Here is a 20,461-nt window from a genome sequence, read left to right as displayed (position 1 = left end):
GTACATAGGGGGCAGTATTATAGTAGTTATACTCCTGTACATAGGGGGCAGTATTATAGTAGTTATATTCTTGTACATGGGGGGCAGTATTATAGTAGTTATATTCTTGTACATGGGGGGCAGTATTATAGTAGTTATATTCTTGTACATGGGGGGCAGTATTATAGTAGTTATATTCCTGTACATAGGAGGCAGTATTATAGTAGGTATATTCTTGTACATAGGGGGCAGTATTATAGTAGTTATATTCCTGTACATAGGAGGCAGTATTATAGTAGTTATATTCTTGTACATAGGGAGCAGTATTATAGTAGTTATATTCTTGTACATAGGGGGCAGTATTATAGTAGTTATATTCCTGTACATAGGGTGCAGTATTATAGTAGTTATATTCCTTTACATAGGGGGCAGTATTATAGTAGTTATATTCTTGTACATAGGGGGCAGTATTATAGTAGTTATATTCTTGTACATAGGGGGCAGTATTATAGTAGTTATATTCCTGTACATAGGGGGCAGTATTATAGTAGTTATATTCCTGTACATAGGGGGCAGTATTATAGTAGTTATATTCCTGTACATAGGGGGCAGTATTATAGTAGTTATATTCCTGTACATAGGGGGCAGTATTATAGTAGTTATATTCTTGTTCATAGGGGGCAGTATTATAGTAGTTATATTCTTGTACATAGGGGACAGTATTATAGTAGTCATATCCTTGAACATAGGGGGCAGTATTATAGTAGTTATATTCCTGTACATAGGGGGCAGTATTATAGTAGCTATATTCTTGTACATAGGGGGCAGTATTATAGTAGTTATATTCCTGTACATAGGGGGCAGTATTATAGTAGTTATATTCTTGTACATAGGGGGCAGTATTATAGTAGTTATATTCTTGTACATAGGGGGCAGTATTATAGTAGTTATATTCCTGTACATAGGGGGCAGTATTATAGTATTTATATTCTTGTACATAGGGGGCAGTGTTATAGTAGTTATATTCTTGTACATAGAGGGCTGTATTATAGTAGTTATATTCTTGTACATAGGGGGCAGTATTATAGTAGTTATATTCTTGTACATAGGGGGCAGTATTATAGTAGTTATATTCTTGTACATAGGGGGCAGTATTATAGTATTTATATTCTTGTACATAGGGGGCACTATTATAGTAGTTATTCTTGTACATAGGGGGCAGTATTATAGTAGTTATATTCTTGTACATAGGGGGCAGTATTATAGTAGTTATATTCTTGTACATAGGGAGCAGTATTATAGTAGTTATATTCCTGTACATAGGGGCAGTATTATAGTAGTTATATTCCTGTACATAGGGGGCAGTATTATAGTAGTTATATTATTGTACATAGGGGGCAGTATTATAGTAGTTATATTCCTGTACATAGGGGGCAGTATTATAGTAGTTACAGGCAGTCCCCGGGTTACATACAAGATAGGGACTGTAGGTTTGTTCTTAAGTTGAATTTGTATGTAAGTCGAAACTGTATATTTTATCATTGTAGTTCCCGACAATTTTTTTTTTTTGCCCCAGTGACAATTGGAGTTTCAAATTTTTTTGCTGTAATAGGACCAAGAATTATCAATAAAGCTTCATTGCAGACAATTTTAAGCTGATTATTGCAATCTGGGACTATTTTAAAGCATCCAGAGAGCTTCACCAGAGGTCACAGTGGGCAGAGGGGTCCGTCTGTAACTATGGGTTGTCTGTAAGTCGGGTGTCCTTAAGTAGGGGACCGCCTGTATATTCTTGTACATAGGGGACAGTATTATAGTGGTTATATTCTTGTACATAGGGAGCAGTATTATAGTAGTTATATTCCTGTACATAGGGGCAGTATTATAGTAGTTATATTCCTGTACATAGGGGGCAGTATTATAGTAGTTATATTCCTGTACATAGGGGGCACTATTATAGTAGTTATATTCCTGTACATAGGGGCAGTATTATAGTAGTTATATTCCTGTACATAGGGGCAGTATTATAGTAGTTATATTCCTGTACATAGGGGCAGTATTATACATAGGGGGCAGTATTATAGTAGTTATATTCCTGTACATAGGGGGCAGTATTATAGTAGTTATATTCCTGTACATAGGGGGCAGTATTATAGTAGTTATATTCTTGTACATAGGGGGCAGTATTATAGTAGTTATATTCTTGTACATAGGGGGCAGTATTATAGTAGTTATATTCTTGTACATAGGGGACAGTATTATAGTGGTTATATTCTTGTACATAGGGAGCAGTATTATAGTAGTTATATTCCTGTACATAGGGGCAGTATTATAGTAGTTATATTCCTGTACATAGGGGGCAGTATTATAGTAGTTATATTCCTGTACATAGGGGGCACTATTATAGTAGTTATATTCCTGTACATAGGGGCAGTATTATAGTAGTTATATTCCTGTACATAGGGGCAGTATTATAGTAGTTATATTCCTGTACATAGGGGCAGTATTATACATAGGGGGCAGTATTATAGTAGTTATATTCCTGTACATAGGGGGCAGTATTATAGTAGTTATATTCCTGTACATAGGGGGCAGTATTATAGTAGTTATATTCTTGTACATAGGGGGCAGTATTATAGTAGTTATATTCTTGTACATAGGGGGCAGTATTATAGTAGTTATATTCTTGTACATAGGGGGCAGTATTATAGTAGTTATATTCCTGTACATAGGGGGCAGTATTATAGTAGTTATATTCTTGTACATAGGGGGCAGTATTATAGTAGTTATATTCCTGTACATAGGGGGCAGTATTATAGTAGTTATATTCCTGTACATAGGGGGCAGTATTATAGTAGTTATATTAATCATCTATACACTGGATAAAACACAAGGATTGTTGCGCTGTGTGATGTATCCAGGGCAGAGATAAAACACGAGGAAAGTCTGAGCTCATTTCCATGAAGTTCTGAGAGCAGATAAGGTCCTAAAATAAAAATCTAATTAGCCCATACATTGCAGATTGTTCTGTGATGTAAGTGATGTTTATCAGGGAGATTGTCCTCATTTCTCAAGGACTTGACCCTTTGCTGAGGATAAGGTGGGGGTGCAGGTGCGTCTTGTACTATGGTAAGATATTACGGTAATATAACGCTGTACAATGTACATGTATGTGGGACAGGAGCTGCTTGGTTATGTCTCCATCACACGGCAAATGTTCCATAAAACCTGCAGATCGCATGACGTTTGTGTTTTCAGGGTCTATGGGTCAGGGGTGAATTCCTAGGTGAGGAGTGAGTCTCTGGGTTCATAGGTCAGGGGTGAATTTTTGAATGAAGTTTTTGAATGAAGTTTTTGAATGAAGTTTTTGAATGAAGTTTTTGAATGAAGTCTTTGAATGGTTTTGATGGTTTTCTCCAGATTGTCCATCTCTGTTCCCTCCCTATAGACCCTTTGGGTGTGAGGCCCAGGTTGGGTTTTGTTATCACATTGACCCGTATGGAAGTGAAAGGCAGCGATGTAGGATAAGGGGGCGCAGGTCCTGGCGCACTGTATGTATGGTACTAGAGGACCCCCCACAGACACAGTGATACTTACAGTAGGAAGAGAAGGGGTCACTCCTCGGGCAGCTCACTCCACGTCTCTGGTTTAGTGCAGATAATCATTTGGGAATGGAAGGGAGAGGGTCAGCATGGAGGCTGCGGGAGAAGGAGAACAGGACGGTCAGGACATCACACACAGAAGCCCAAGGTAGATCCCACTAACCCATCCCACTAACCGATGCCACTAACCAATCCGACTAGCCGATCCCACTTACCCCTCCCACTAACCCATCCCACTAACCGATGCCACTAACCCATCCCACTAACCCTCCCCACTAACTCAACCCACTAACCGATGCCACTAACCAATCCGACTAGCCGATCCCACTTACCCATCCCACTAACCGATGCCACTAACCCCTCCCACTAACCCCTCCCCACTAACCCCTCCCCACTAACCCATCCCACTAACCCCTCCCCACTAACCGATGCCACCAACCCTCCCCACTAACCCATCCCACTAACCCCTCCCCACTAACCCATCCCACTAACCGATCCCACTTACCCTTCCCACTAACCGATGCAACTAACCCTCCCCACTAACCGATGCCACTAACCGATGCAACTAACCCTCCCCACTAACCCATCCCACTAACCCATCCCACTAACCCATCCCACTAACCCTCCCCACTAACCCATCCCACTAACCCATCCCACTAACCCATCCCACTAACCCATCCCACTAACCGATGCCACCAACCCATCCCACTAACCCTCCCCACTAACCGATCCCACTTACCCTCCCCACTAACCGATGCCACTAACCGATGCAACTAACCCTCCCCACTAACCCATCCCACTAACCGATGCCACTAACCCATCCCACTAACCCTCCCCGCTAACCCATCCCACTAACCCATCCCACTAACCCATCCCACTAACCCATGCCACTAACCCATGCCACTAACCCATGCCACTAACCCATCCCACTAACCCTCCCCACTAACCCCTCCCACTAACCTATACCACTAACCCATGCCACTAACCGATCCCACTTACCCCTCCCACTAACCCCTCCCACTAACCCCTCCCCACTAACCCCTCCCCACTAACCCATCCCACTAACCCTCCCCACTAACCTATACCACTAACCCATGCCACTTACCCAATGCCACTAACCGATCCTACTTACCCCTCCCACTAACCCATCCCACTAACCCATCCCACTTACCCATCCCAGTAACCCTCACACTTACCCCTCCCACTTACCCTCCCCACTAACCAATCCCACTAACCCATTTCACTAACCCCTCCCACTTACCCGATCCCACTTACCAGATCCCACTTACCCATCCCACTAACCCATCCTCAACGTTAACAAATAACCAAAACTAGTCTCATGATGTGACCCAGATATATGAGGACTGGACCCCGGCTAGAACATCCCTTTAATAGTGAGAAAGTCAATCACTACTGAAGACAGATTAAAACAATTGGCGGCAAATTCTGCCTTAAAGAGGTTGTCCAGGGCTAGAAAAACAGACCTACTCCTTCCAACAGCACCACCCCAGTGCAGAGGTTCTGTGTGGTACTGCAGCTCAGCCCGATCACTTCAGTGGAGCCGAGCTGCAGTACCAGACACAACCTATGGGCCATGGTGGCGCTGTGTATCAGCTCCCGAGCCTAGACGCCCCCTGTATAGGAATAGGTGAGGGGGGAGGCAGTATCAGGGGACGGCGGCTCAGACACCATTGATTTCCTGGGCCTTTGTCTGCGTTTGGTTTCTGTCTCGCTCGGAGGTGCTCGCTCTCATCTACAAGGATCATGAATCACGTCTCTGTTCACAAACAGAGCAGCAATTGTCTTCCATGAGTCCAGCACCGAGCGGCTAATAATAGGAAGTCACGTCAGGTGGAGGAGCTGTCTCGCTCCCAGACACACACACACAATGCCAAGGAGGCCACACGTGGTCTGACACGTAGCATGGCGGGCAGCGACCACTCAGGGCCATGAAACGCTGCCCACGGCCGGAGCAAGCAGTCAGACCCGGCCCTGCAAGCACCCAGGGTCCAGAAAGTGTCACCCAAGAGCTCGTACCAGGAGGTACCAACACCGGGAGATGTATAATACACCTACAGGTCCAAATCATGTGACCCCAGAGGATATATGGGCCCAGACGGTACCAGGAGGTGATAACACAGGGGATGTATAATACACCTACAGGTCCAAATCATGTGACCCCAGAGGATATATGGGCCCAGACGGTACCAGGAGGTAATAACACCGGGAGATGTATAATACACCTACAGGTCCATATCATGTGACCCCAGAGGATATATGGGCCCAGACGGTACCAGGAGGTAACAACACACCTACAGGTCCAAATCATGTGACCCCAGAGGATATATGGGCCCAGACGGTACCAGGAGGTAATAACACCGGGAGATAATAATACACCTACAGGTCCATATCATGTGACCCCAGAGGATATATGGGCCCAGACGGTACCAGGAGGTAATAACACAGGGGATGTATAATACACCTACAGGTCCAAATCATGTGACCCCAGAGGATATATGGGCCCAGACGGTACCAGGAGGTAATAACACCGGGAGATGTATAATACACCTACAGGTCCAGATCATGTGACCCCAGAGGATATATGGGCCCAGACGGTACCAGGAGGTAACAACACCGGGAGATGTATAATACACCTACAGGTCCATATCATGTGACCCCAGAGGTTATATGGGCCCAGACGGTACCAGGAGGTAATAACACCGGGAGATCTATAATACACCTACAGGTCCATATCATGTGACCCCAGAGGATATATGGGCTCAGACGGTACCAGGAGGTACCAACACCGGGAGATGTATAATACACCTACAGGTCCAAATCATGTGACCCCAGAGGTTATATGGGCCCAGACGGTACCAGGAGGTAATAACACAGGGGATGTATAATACACCTTCAGGTCCATATCATGTGACCCCAGTGCTTATATGGGCCCAGACGGTACCAGGAGGTAATAACACCGGGAGATAATAATACACCTACAGGTCCATATCATGTGACCCCAGAGGATATATGGGCCCAGACGGTACCAGGAGGTACTAACACCGGGAGATCTATAATACACCTACAGGTCCATATCATGTGACCCCAGAGGATATATGGGCCCAGACGGTACCAGGAGGTAATAACACAGGGTATGTATAATACACCTACAGGTCCATATCATGTGACCCCAGAGGATATATGAGCCCAGACGGTACCAGGTGGTAATAACACCGGGAGATGTATAATACACCTACAGGTCCATATCATGTGACCCCAGAGGATATATGAGCCCAGACGGTACCAGGAGGTGATAACACAGGGGATGTATAATACACCTACAGGTCCATATCATGTGACCCCAGAGGATATATGAGCCCAGACGGTACCAGGAGGTAATAACACAGGGGATGTATAATACACCTACAGGTCCATATTATGTGACCCCAGAGGATATATGGGCCCAGACGGTACCAGGAGGTACCAACACCGGGAGATGTATAATACACCTACAGGTCCATATCATGTGACCCCAGAGGATATATGGGCCCAGACGGTACCAGGAGGTAATAACACAGGGGATGTATAATACACCTACAGGTCCAGATCATGTGACCCCAGAGGATATATGGGCCCAGACGGTACCAGGAGGTAATAACACCGGGAGATGTATAATACACCTACAGGTCCAAATCATGTGACCCCAGAGGATATATGGGCCCAGACGGTACCAGGAGGTAATAACCCGCCCTACAAGCACACACGGTGACATATGATGCTTCTACAGGTCCATAACATGTCACCGCAGAGCTTAAAGGGCATCTACCACCAGAATGAAGGACTTTATGAAAATGAGCCTGAGGGGCTCCGGGCTACATAGGTGTTAATGGAGCCTGGAGCCCCTAAGGCTCATTTGCATACAGTCCTTCATTCTGGTGCTAGATATCCTTTAAACAGGCTTATAGAGTGATCTGTGCTGTGCCTACAGGCCCATAATATGTGAGCCCAGGGCTTATATGGGTCAGTACGGGGCCAACACTGTACTGGTACCAATAGTACCAAGAAAGTAACCCAGAACTCCAAGGCTCAGCTTCAAAAACCTAACTCAGCCCTTTCTTGTTAATACTCTGCCCCACCAGCAGAGGGGGCTGTGATGGATGTGACATGACCTGGTGGTGGGTGCTGCTCCGAGCCCACGACACAGACCCGGCCCGTCCGAGGAGGAAACCAGCGCAGCATTAGGAGAGATTTCTATGCAGATAATTGGTTCTAATTAGATCTCAGCACCGACTGTCCCCGATAGCGAGAGCGCCGCGCGTGTCGTGTACAGGACAAATGTCCGATTTAGATGTTCTAGAACATGAGACAATGATATGACGAGGCACAGGACAGCGGCGCCGATTACCCAGGGAGGTATAGCGCCTGCCAAGAGGAGCGCAGCACCAGGAGAGGACATCACCAGCTACTAATCACTCACATTATACTAACTATGTATCATACAAAATACACAAAGACCTTCCACACAGGAACCCAAAAATATAAAATAAGAATAGTGTGCTTCTAAATACACGGCACAACCCGAGTTACATCCTGAGTTACTTATCCTGTATTATACTCCAGAGCTGCACTCACTATTCTGCTGCTGGTGCAGTCACTGTGTACATACATGACATTACTTATCCTGTACTGATCCTGAGTTACATCCTGTATTATACTCCAGAGCTGCACTCACTATTCTGCTGCTGGTGCAGTCACTGTGTACATACATGACATTACTTATCCTGTACTGATCCTGAGTTACATCCTGTATTATATACCCCAGAGCTGCACTCACTATTCTGCTGCTGGTGCAGTCACTGTGCACATACATGACATTACTTATCCTGTACTGATCCTGAGTTACATCCTGTATTATACCCCAGAGCTGCACTCACTATTCTGCTGCTGGTGCAGTCACTGTGTACATACATGACATTACTTATCCTGTACTGATCCTGAGTTACATCCTGTATTATACTGCAGAGCTGCACTCACTATTCTGCTGCTGGTGCAGTCACTGTGTACATACATGACATTACTTATCCTGTACTGATCCTGAGTTACATCCTGTATTATACTCCAGAGCTGCACTCACTATTCTGCTGCTGGTGCAGTCACTGTGTACATACATGACATTACTTATCCTGTACTGATTCTGAGTTACATCCTGTATTATACACCAGAGCTGCACTCACTATTCTGCTGCTGGTGCAGTCACTGTGTACATACATGACATTACTTATCCTGTACTGATCCTGAGTTACATCCTGTATTATACTCCAGAGCTGCACTCACTATTCTGCTGCTGGTGCAGTCACTGTGCACATACATGACATTACTTATCCTGTACTGATCCTGAGTTACATCCTGTATTATACCCCACAGCGGCACTCACTATTCTGCTGCTGGTGCAGTCACTGTGTACATACATGACATTACTTATCCTGTACTGATCCTGAGTTACATCCTGTATTATACCCCAGAGCTGCACTCACTATTCTGCTGCTGGTGCAGTCACTGTGTACATACATGACATTACTTATCCTGTACTGATCCTGAGTTACATCCTGTATTATACCCCAGAGCTGCACTCACTATTCTGCTGCTGGTGCAGTCACTGTGTACATACATGACATTACTTATCCTGTACTGATCCTGAGTTACATCCTGTATTATACCCCAGAGCTGCACTCACTATTCTGCTGCTGGTGCAGTCACTGTGTACATACATGACATTACTGATCCTGTACTGATCCTGAGTTACATCCTGTATTATACTCCAGAGCTGCACTCACTATTCTGCTGCTGGTGCAGTCACTGTGTACATACATGACATTACTTATCCTGTACTGACCCTGAGTTACATCCTGTATTATACCCCAGAGCTGCACTCACTATTCTGCTGCTGGTGCAGTCACTGTGTACATACATGACATTACTTATCCTGTACTGATCCTGAGTTACATCCTGTATTATACTCCAGAGCTGCACTCACTATTCTGCTGCTGGTGCAGTCACTGTGTACATACATGACATTACTTATCCTGTACTGATCCTGAGTTACATCCTGTATTATACTCCAGAGCTGCACTCACTATCCTGCTGCTGGTGCAGTCACTGTGCACATACATGACATTACTTATCCTGTACTGATCCCGAGTTACATCCTGTATTATACTCCAGAGCTGCACTCACTATCCTGCTGCTGGTGCAGTCACTGTGCACATACATGACATTACTTATCCTGTACTGATCCTGAGTTACATCCTGTATTATACTCCAGAGCTGCACTCACTATTCTGCTGCTGGTGCAGTCACTGTGTACATACATGACATTACTTATCCTGTACTGAGTTACATCCTGTATTACACTCCAGAGCTGCACTCACTATTCTGCTGCTGGTGCAGTCACTGTGTACATACATGACATTACTTATCCTGTACTGATCCTGAGTTACATCCTGTATTATACCCCAGTGCTGCACTCACTATTCTGCTGCTGGTGCAGTCACTGTGTACATACATGACATTACTTATCCTGTACTGATCCTGAGTTACATCCTGTATTATACTCCAGAGCTGCACTCACTATTCTGCTGCTGGTGCAGTCACTGTGTACATACATGACATTACTTATCCTGTACTGATCCTGAGTTACATCTTGTATTGTACTCCACAGCTGCACTCACTATCTGCTGCTGGTGCAGTCACTGTGTACATACATGACATTACTTATCCTGTACTGATCCTGAGTTACATCCTGTATTATACCCCAGAGCTGCACTCACTATTCTGCTGCTGGTGCAGTCACTGTGTACATACATGACATTACTTATCCTGTACTGATCCTGAGTTACATCCTGTATTATACCCCAGAGCTGCACTCACTATTCTGCTGGTGCAGTCACTGTGTACATACATGACATTACTTATCCTGTACTGATCCTGAGTTACATCCTGTATTATACTCCAGAGCTGCACTCACTATTCTGCTGGTACAGTCACTGTGTACATACATGACATTACTTATCCTGTACTGATCCTGAGTTACATCCTGTATTATACTCCAGAGCTGCACTCACTATTCTGCTGCTGGTGCAGTCACTGTGTACATACATGACATTACTTATCCTGTACTGATCCTGAGTTACATCCTGTATTATACTCCAGAGTAGCACTCACTATTCTGCTGCTGGTGCAGTCACTGTGTACATACATGACATTACTTATCCTGTACTGATCCTGAGTTACATCCTGTATTATACTCCAGAGCTGCACTCACTATTCTGCTGCTGGTGCAGTCACTGTGTACATACATGACATTACTTATCCTGTACTGATCCTGAGTTACATCCTGTATTATACTCCAGAGCTGCACTCACTATTCTGCTGCTGGTGCAGTCACTGTGTACATACATGACATTACTTATCCTGTACTGATCCTGAGTTACATCCTGTATTATACTCCAGAGTAGCACTCACTATTCTGCTGCTGGTGCAGTCACTGTGTACATACATGACATTACTTATCCTGTACTGATCCTGAGTTACATCCTGTATTATACTCCAGAGCTGCACTCACTATTCTGCTGCTGGTGCAGTCACTGTGTACATACATGACATTACTTATCCTGTACTGATCCTGAGTTACATCCTGTATTATACTCCAGAGCTGCACTCACTATTCTGCTGCTGGTGCAGTCACTGTGTACATACATGACATTACTTATCCTGTACTGATCCTGAGTTACATCCTGTATTATACTCCAGAGCTGCACTCACTATCTGCTGCTGGTGCAGTCACTGTGTACATACATGACATTACTTATCCTGTACTGATCCTGAGTTACATCCTGTATTATACCCCAGAGCTGCACTCACTATTCTGCTGCTGGTGCAGTCACTGTGTACATACATGACATTACTTATCCTGTACTGATCCTGAGTTACATCCTGTATTATACCCCAGAGCGGCACTCACTATTCTGCTGGTGCAGTCACTGTGTACATACATGACATTACTTATCCTGTACTGATCCTGAGTTACATCCTGTATTATACTCCAGAGCTGCACTCACTATTCTGCTGGTACAGTCACTGTGTACATACATGACATTACTTATCCTGTACTGATCCTGAGTTACATCCTGTATTATACTCCAGAGCTGCACTCACTATTCTGCTGCTGGTGCAGTCACTGTGTACATACATGACATTACTTATCCTGTACTGATCCTGAGTTACATCCAGTATTATACTCCAGAGCTGCACTCACTATTCTGCTGCTGGTGCAGTCACTGTGTACATACATGACATTACTTATCCTGTACTGATCCTGAGTTACATCCTGTATTATACCCCAGAGCTGCACTCACTATACTGCTGCTGGTACAGTCACTGTGTACATACATGACATTACTTATCCTGTAAAGAACCAAGACAATATGGGGTGTGTATAAATACACGATAAGGTGTACCAACAAAGCCAACACACTCAAATAATGAGCTGGAAATCAAAAAGAGAAAGGCAAGTGTGTATAGGCAACAAATTCCAAAACTTTATTTCAATATGCAAATACAAAAAAGTCCAATACATATGTTTTAAAACCACTTAAAAAGTGTACAAGTACACATATATACAAAAAACGGAGTGGATCCAAGCCAGTAACAAGGACCCACTCACAGCCACAGGTGTGTGCAGAGCACCACAGTATGAGCAAATTCCTTACAATAGATATAAACAGCAGTTCAAGTATGTATGCCTGAATGGAGTCCTATAAAGTGCATTGCTATATAGTATCCAATGTGAACAACAGCATTACAAAAGTAACATCACATCATTAAGGTAAACATAATGGAAATGAAACACATGGATACACAAAGTAAGACGTCCAAAAATCCAACACCGGACAAAGACCATAGGCACATCAGATTGAAATTCAAGCTAGAGTAAATGGAGGAATGCTAAGAAGTAAACCTGTGGCTGGAGTTACATCCTGTATTATACCCCAGAGCTGCACTCACTATTCTGCTGCTGGTGCAGTCACTGTGTACATACATGACATTACTTATCCTGTACTGATCCTGAGTTACATCCTGTATTATACCCCAGAGCTGCACTCACTATTCTGCTGCTGGTGCAGTCACTGTACATACATGACATTACTTATCCTGTACTGATCCTGAGTTACATCCTGTATTATACCCCAGAGCTGCACTCACTATTCTGCTGCTGGTGCAGTCACTGTGTACATACATGACATTACTTATCCTGTACTGATCCTGAGTTACATCCTGTAGTATACTCCAGAGCTGCACTCACTATTCTGCTGCTGGTGCAGTCACTGTGTACATACATGACATTACTTATCCTGTACTGATCCTGAGTTACATCCTGTATTATACCCCAGAGCTGCACTCACTATTCTGCTGCTGGTGCAGTCACTGTACATACATGACATTACTTATCCTGTACTGATCCTGAGTTACATCCTGTATTATACACCAGAGCTGCACTCACTATTCTGCTGCTGGGGCAGTCACTGTGTACATACATGACATTACTTATCCTGTACTGATCCTGAGTTACATCCTGTATTATACCCCAGAGCTGCACTCACTATTCTGCTGCTGGTGCAGTCACTGTGTACATACATGACATTACTTATCCTGTACTGATCCTGAGTTACATCCTGTATTATACTCCAGAGCTGCACTCACTATTCTGCTGCTGGTGCAGTCACTGTGTACATACATGACATTACTTATCCTGTACTGATCCTGAGTTACATCCTGTATTATACCCCAGAGCTGCACTCACTATTCTGCTGTGGGTCCGGTCACTTTCAAAACTTTCAATACGTTAAAATTTCTCTTAAATTTATGACCTAAAATTTGACACAATTTTTAATTTGTAGATACATTTCTGCAGCGTCAATTCCAAAGGGTAACTGGCTTTTGAAAATAAATTTTAATTTCATGTCCCCGCAGTATTTGGGATCTCAGCTGTTTTAGGTTTGGAATTTTTTTAGTGAAAAAAATGAATTTGAAGAGAAAGCCATTGTTATGTTTTTTCTTGTCAGTTTCCAAGACGTCTTTTTAAAGCGACGTGTAAGGAGTCGGCTCCAAACCTCAATGCAGCTGGAAAATACAACTCGTAATTGACTGTTCTCTACCATCTGGGGACACGAAAATCTTCTGCTTGGAAAAGCAAGCATTGCCAAAAAGACAAAAACAAAACAAAAATCATCCCGGCCCGGGGTTCTTGGCCACTTGAACAAAAAATAAAAAGAACAAAAAAAAAAAGAAAGAAGAAGGAAGAAAGAAGAAGGCGATTGATGACATGGAAACTGAGCGTCGCTCCAGACGTCGGGGACCATAGATGATCATTCACTGGACAGACACTTTGATTTTTCGAGACAAGTTCAGATCATTGCAGTGGAAATACCCAAAAGTCATTAGATTTCAGGCGCCGAATCGCGAGGCCACCGGACAACATGGAGAACAGACCATAAGGAACGGGGAAAACCGAACCGGGAGCCTACAGAACGGTAATAATAAGAAGCGCTGGACTCTGTGTAGGAAACTTCTACAGGAAGTCAATGTTGACCCTGGAGAATTCGGGAAGATTTAGATCCATGTGACCCGACTTCATCGCCCCCGTTGGCTGATCACTGGACCTTCTATATAGAACCTTCATTTTCTAGACAAGATTAAAAGTTTTATGTGAGAACATTGCCGGGACGGTGGTGGAACAATTAGGATCTGATGGTGGATACAAACCTCTTCTTTTTCTTTGGTAAATACAACCAAAGCCAACTTTTTGGCCGAAAATTAGACTTTGTTCCGAAAATACGGGAAGCAGTAAAAGCTAAAAATTTCCAGGACGGGTGGTAAACCACAAGAACATCGTCTTCGCCCGGTGGCATCTTAACGACCTGCATTATGGGGATTTAGGACATTTAACCCATTACTGTAACGGCATCCAGTGTTATGGGAACTTCTCGAGGAGGGCGCAAGATGAATTTTAAAAAATATAGGATTCTGCTCACTCGAAGAGTCATATTGTATCTAAAACGACCTAAAAATATATTTTTTTTAATTAATTTTTGCATAAAATGGAAAGGAAGACTGGAGTGTAATGCAGAGATGTGACCACCTCCCGCGCTATTGAGTTATCCTCATCATCTCCCACTTACTTCCTTATATCCTTATACTGTAAACTTCCTCTCTCTGATTCAGCCGAACCGCAGATAACGGATCAGAACACGTAACGCTTTTGACAGATCGCCAACATCAGAAAGCAGTGAAGGAATGTTTTGAAGGCAGGTCAACATTGTATAATTGTATCCCATGCGTGTGTCAAGGTCTTCATTAGGAGTGTCGGGGGGAATCCTTCTATACCTTCCCATGCAGGTACATCGACGTCAAGGTGTGGCATATCTGTGACCCAACATAATCTAGAGGTTTCTGACCCATTCTTACATTTTATGTTTTAAAGCCTGTCCACCTTCAGGTCCTACATACCCTCATCCACTCTAAGGACCAGGCTCTAGCAGTTGTATCTTCTAGATAACGTCAGGTGGTGGAAGGAGCTTGTAGATGGAGAATCCCTTTAAAGGTCTGAGCCTTAGTCCTGCGTCGTCCAGATAGTAACCTATATGACGAGCTGCCGACTCTAGGACTTGGTTGTGTATTCATGGCGGAGGAGGCCACAGCATTGCTCTATTTATGAAAGGCTAAGGCTGGGGCGAGCGGGGTCGGCACAGCGCCCGTTCTCAATCGTTGACCTTTGTGTGGTTCGTCTGTCCAGACAGACCATGTTTTCCCCAAGTGACTGCCCAACGATTGATTCCTCCGCTGACATCTCGGCGTGCGCTCTCTCAGACTGCTCCCATCGATTAGTGTCTCATCAGCAGATGAATCCTTTGTTGGTTGCAGATCGATGATATAGAGCGAGTCTGCTTCGCCGGTTTCTTCTCGTCGCGTGTAAAAGAGACAGCGGCTCTAATGATTCCTCCCTTTAATATCAGCTTTTGATGATCGCTCGCACCTTTCAATACAATTAAAAGGTCCACATATTGCAGCGCTCGGCAGCACGCACCTAATTGAGAGGCTTGTAATTGAGGAGAGGCTTCTTTGATCGCCGTATGTCAGACGCCCGCTTCTTGTTTATACTCTGATCCGATGTATTAACAGGTTTGGTGCAAAAAGATAAAGAGGAATACGAGACAAACTAGTGACAGAGGTAAAACTATTCCCAGCTGCCACCTATACCATGAGATATAGCACAGGGATTCCGGCGGACGAGATACAATGTGACCGGTGACCACTCCATCTCACACTCACAGATCCCGAGACGTTTACAAGGTGTTTTCTCTTCCCTTGATTTTAAAAGGAAAATAACCGAAGCCAAAAAAGTTCATAGTTGGCACCGAGCATGGCCGGAATGGGGGAGGCAGCGAGGCCGCAATTATTTTTAGATTTCCCAAAGAATCAACCGCCCAAGATTAGAAAGACATTGCCCAAAATGTTAGGTGGGTTGTCACTAAACATTTACGAGCGCTGTGTTGGACTGGGCTTGGGTCCACCAGATGAAGTGACTCCTGAGCCCTTCCTTCCATTATCTTTAGGAAACTGTCTCTAGTTGCCTCCAAATCATTGAGTTAGACCCTGGGTCCACCAAAGGATTCTGCATTACTCTGGTGGGCAGATCCAATCCTTAATTATAAGCAATGGTCATTTCATCAAGTGGACAATTATGGGTTTTGGCCAAATATGAAACGACAGTAGAGAACATTTATATTTTAGGAGAGTTGAGGACCATTGTTGTATAATTTAATGGGAGGCATCATCCATGTGGAAGAACATTGGTCATTGAAGAGCTGAAGCATTAAGGGACAGCTGAGGGGAGGATAATAATGGGGGACTTTAGCCATCATTTGGTCTGTAGCCCCTAGCCCTGTATCGTAATAGTGGCTTATTGAAATCCTCTTTGTATTGACCACTGGAGGCACATGACCTCAAGACCCACCTAGATGACCGTTACTGAAGCAGGGTGATATGTTGTTACCCTCTTAGCTCCGAGCAATAGAGGGGCATGGTCACCAGACTAACCTAGTAATGCCCCTATCAGTGGGCAGGTCACATGTTGTCTTATAGGGAAAACCGTGCCATGGCTTTTTGGCATGGAAGCACAAAGCCCCTGCCCGGCTATGATGAAGCCCCTGGATGATGGACATTTTCTATGTTTTGATTGTCATATTTTTATGGAATTTTCTTTTATCTAACAAAAGAACCAACCAACAAAGATCACACCCAGAGATAATCAATATTCCAAGTGTCCCATCGTTCAGAATTCGGAAAGGAAAGAATAAGGGAACCAAGTCCATGGGAGGGTAATAAAGCTTCCTATGGGGCACACAAAAGGTATCTAGACACACACTCCGGGATTAATATTCCGGTGTTGTGGAGGACCCACAATCCAACAGAGACCAGCCTTGTGTAAAGCGTAATATATAACATCGGATGAGGCCAAGTCGATATCGGGTCAGCTCTCTTGAAGCTAAACCGGAGTCTATCCGTGACAACCAAAGTTTTTCAAATTTCTTTAAGGCTCCAAGATTGTGAAATATCCATTTCTCCAATAGGAACAACCAGTTGGCCCAGTCAACAAATTTTGACCTGGCCTGGAAAATCGGACTCAGCCGGTGTTGGGCAATTAGTTTCCTTAGAGGGCAATTCCTTAGAGGACAATTCAAAATTATACTGCAGCTGCTGAAATGTTTGGAGCCCATCAGATGAAAGGAGGTCTGGCACCTTTCGGACCCCCTTCTGCTTCCACCTTTTCTATGTTTACTCGTGCAGCTCAGCTATAGCAGATCTCCTATAGGTTTTGATGGCTTGTTGACACCCTCCTGGCACTGAGCACCGGGACACAAGCCCCACCGGCCCCCATTCCATTGTAAATGATGGAGCAGAGCTATGAAGTGGCTCTTCATTCTCCGTCCCTATAGATGGAATATTCAGTAGTGATATAACGAGGGGCCGCAGACTTGTCGCCTCCTCCGCCTGCTAGGAGGGAAGATGTTCCTCGGTGATAAGGACCATATAGAGGAGGCTTCTCGCAGGTGGCCGCAGATACAATCAGGGTCCAGAGTCTCATTATCTAGGAGCGGACAATGGGGGCTGATGGGTAAATATTGGGGAGGGATGAGTCAGCGGCAGATATTTTGTGGCACGGTGTCTTTTTGTGTTATCAAGGCCAGGCAGGAGCAGATTTACTACACATAATGGCGAGATTAGGACTGAGGGAGCGGGCGGCCCCCATCCTAATATTGTTACCCCGCACATTACCGAGAGGCTCATTGTCTGCACCGAGCAGCCAGCAATTCTACAGAACCATTCCGACAAACACTTCATGGATTTTAGGAAATAAAATATCAGAGTTAACACTTTCACTGCCACCTGAATGAAACATATAGAAGAGACGGAGATTATATTGTATTGTTATTAGCATGTTAGAAATTTATACAATCATTTATACATGGGTCTCCATACATCCCAGGTGTAGATACATCTCCATACATCCCAGGTGTAGATACATCCCAGGTGTAGATACATCTCCATACATCCCAGGTGTAGATACATCTCCATACATCCCAGGTGTAGATACATCTCCATACATCCCAGGTGTAGATACATCCCAGGTGTAGATACATCTCCATACATCCCAGGTGTAGATACATCCCAGGTGTAGATACATCCCAGGTGTAGATACATCCCAGGTGTAGATACATCCCAGGTGTAGATACATCCCAGGTGTAGATACATCTCCATACATCCCAGGTGTAGATACATCTCCATACATCCCAGGTGTAGATACACCTCCATACATCCCAGGTGTAGATACATCCCAGGTGTAGATACATCTCCATACATCCCAGGTGTAGATACACCTCCATACATCCCAGGTGTAGATACATCCCAGGTGTAGATACATCTCCATACATCCCAGGTGTAGATACACCTCCATACATCCCAGGTGTAGATACATCCCAGGTGTAGATACATCTCCATACATCCCAGGTGTAGATACATCCCAGGTGTAGATACATCTCCATACATCCTAGGTGTAGATACATCCCAGGTGTAGATACATCTCCATACATCCCAGGTGTAGATACATCCCAGGTGTAGATACATCTCCATACATCCCAGGTGTAGATACATCCCAGGTGTAGATACATCTCCATACATCCCAGGTGTAGATACATCCCAGGTGTAGATACACCTCCATAAATACATCTAGGTCACTGGCAACTGATACATTGTAACAAATCTTCAGAACACTTAGGTCCGGATTGATTTACTATATCACGGAATAGAGATTTTGAATTGGACGAGGACATGAGAAACTCCAGGGGTTGTCTGGTTTCTTGCTACTGCTCTCTGGTAGCAGCCACGGGCCTGCAGGATGGTTACATAAGGCGGCTCCGCTCATCTATTCTGGGCATCTACAGCTGTTTGCCTCTTGGCTGGCCCATCCTCTGCAGCTGCCAAGTGCGGGCGAAGCCTGTGGGGACCCCCGGGGGGCGGCACGCTGGGCTTTGTAGTTCTTGGTCATTTGGGGATCAATCACTGGAAGTGATGAGTCTTTGCCTCACATTATATCAATAATAAACATTATATCAATAATAAAAATGAAAGTGGGGCATCAGGAATGTACCATCCGGTCACCGGACAAAGAGGGGGGGGGGGGGGGGGGGACTGCGCAAAGTTTTCTCTGGATTTCATTTTCCTTTTAAAAGTAGAAACAGTTTGAGCGACAAGTAAAGGAAAATTCCGAGCGGAGACCAGAAAGAAAAACCTGGGCAGTCCTCATCACGAGAAGCTGGAGGAGACGCTTCAGAGAGCTACAGAGAAGCTACTAGTTACCTACAGCCACCTACCTACAGCCACACCTCAATGTCAGAGCTGTTCATTGTCATGTACAAGGTGTGTCCGGTATCTAGATGTATATTCCACCACCCGGAGGAGGAATCGCCGGCTCCAAACCAATCACAGCTGGTGAGAAGGTCTAAGAGAATGACATCAGTGAGCAGGGGTGGGCTCATCGTGATAAAGCCACTCCCCCTGTGTACGCCCCTGAGGGGACAAGCCTTTATTCCCATGCCCTGAGGTCCGGCTGCTGCCTACAGTCCTGGAGAATATGGTGATAACCCCTAGAAGTCCTCTCCTGGTGCAAGTCCACAGTCATGTCAGGGAATAGCGTGCATCATGCATCAGACGCTGTATTGATTTGGGCCCCTAAAAACATGGGGGGGGGGTTACGTATCCAATGAGAAAACTGAGATTCCGACCCCCATCCTCCACAGGACGCCTGTACAGATTAAAGATACGGCAGGACCCTGCACTTGCACAGAGCTGATCACTATGGGGGTCCCCGGACATAATTTGCTCAGGGGCCACAATTCTGCCTTTATCCAAGACGAGGGCCTTCTGTGATGTTATGTCACATGATGCTAAAGCAGAACGCGGGGATCGGTAGGAGAGGTGAGGAGTCGATTTTTCGCTCACCCCCCCTCCTCCCCCGGAGACTCTGGTAAATAAACTTCAGCATTGGGAAGACACAATGACTAAGGCAAGGAAGAGCGGGAGAGGCGGGAGAGGCGGCGCTCCTCCGGGGAGATCTCATCAGGTCTATACCTCTCTCTAATGGACAATAATTGATTTGAACTTTCTGCTTAATACGCGGCTGTGAGCGTCTCCACGGCTGCGGCGAGCGATGAGCGGGTGTTTAGTAAAATGGGGGCGGCTCCTGGGGGCGAGCAGGCTGAGTC

General features: G+C 44.9%; 1 protein-coding gene across 9 annotated transcripts in view; it reads right to left on the bottom strand.

The window, feature by feature from the left end:
- ZBTB20 (zinc finger and BTB domain containing 20) overlaps positions 1 to 20,461 on the bottom strand; it is a 713,029-nt gene that overhangs the window by 24,579 nt on the left and 667,989 nt on the right. For all 9 annotated transcript variants that reach the window (XM_072138925.1, XM_072138923.1, XM_072138926.1 and 6 more), the window contains one exon: positions 3,577 to 3,677. The gene's annotated coding sequence lies outside the window, so the exon portion shown is untranslated. The remainder of the gene's footprint in view (positions 1 to 3,576; positions 3,678 to 20,461) is intronic.

This window comes from Engystomops pustulosus, chromosome 2 (assembly GCF_040894005.1).
Source record: "Engystomops pustulosus chromosome 2, aEngPut4.maternal, whole genome shotgun sequence".
NCBI lineage: Eukaryota > Metazoa > Chordata > Amphibia > Anura > Leptodactylidae > Engystomops > Engystomops pustulosus.
Note: the sequence above shows the minus strand (reverse complement) of the source record. Positions and strands in the feature narration are given on the sequence as shown.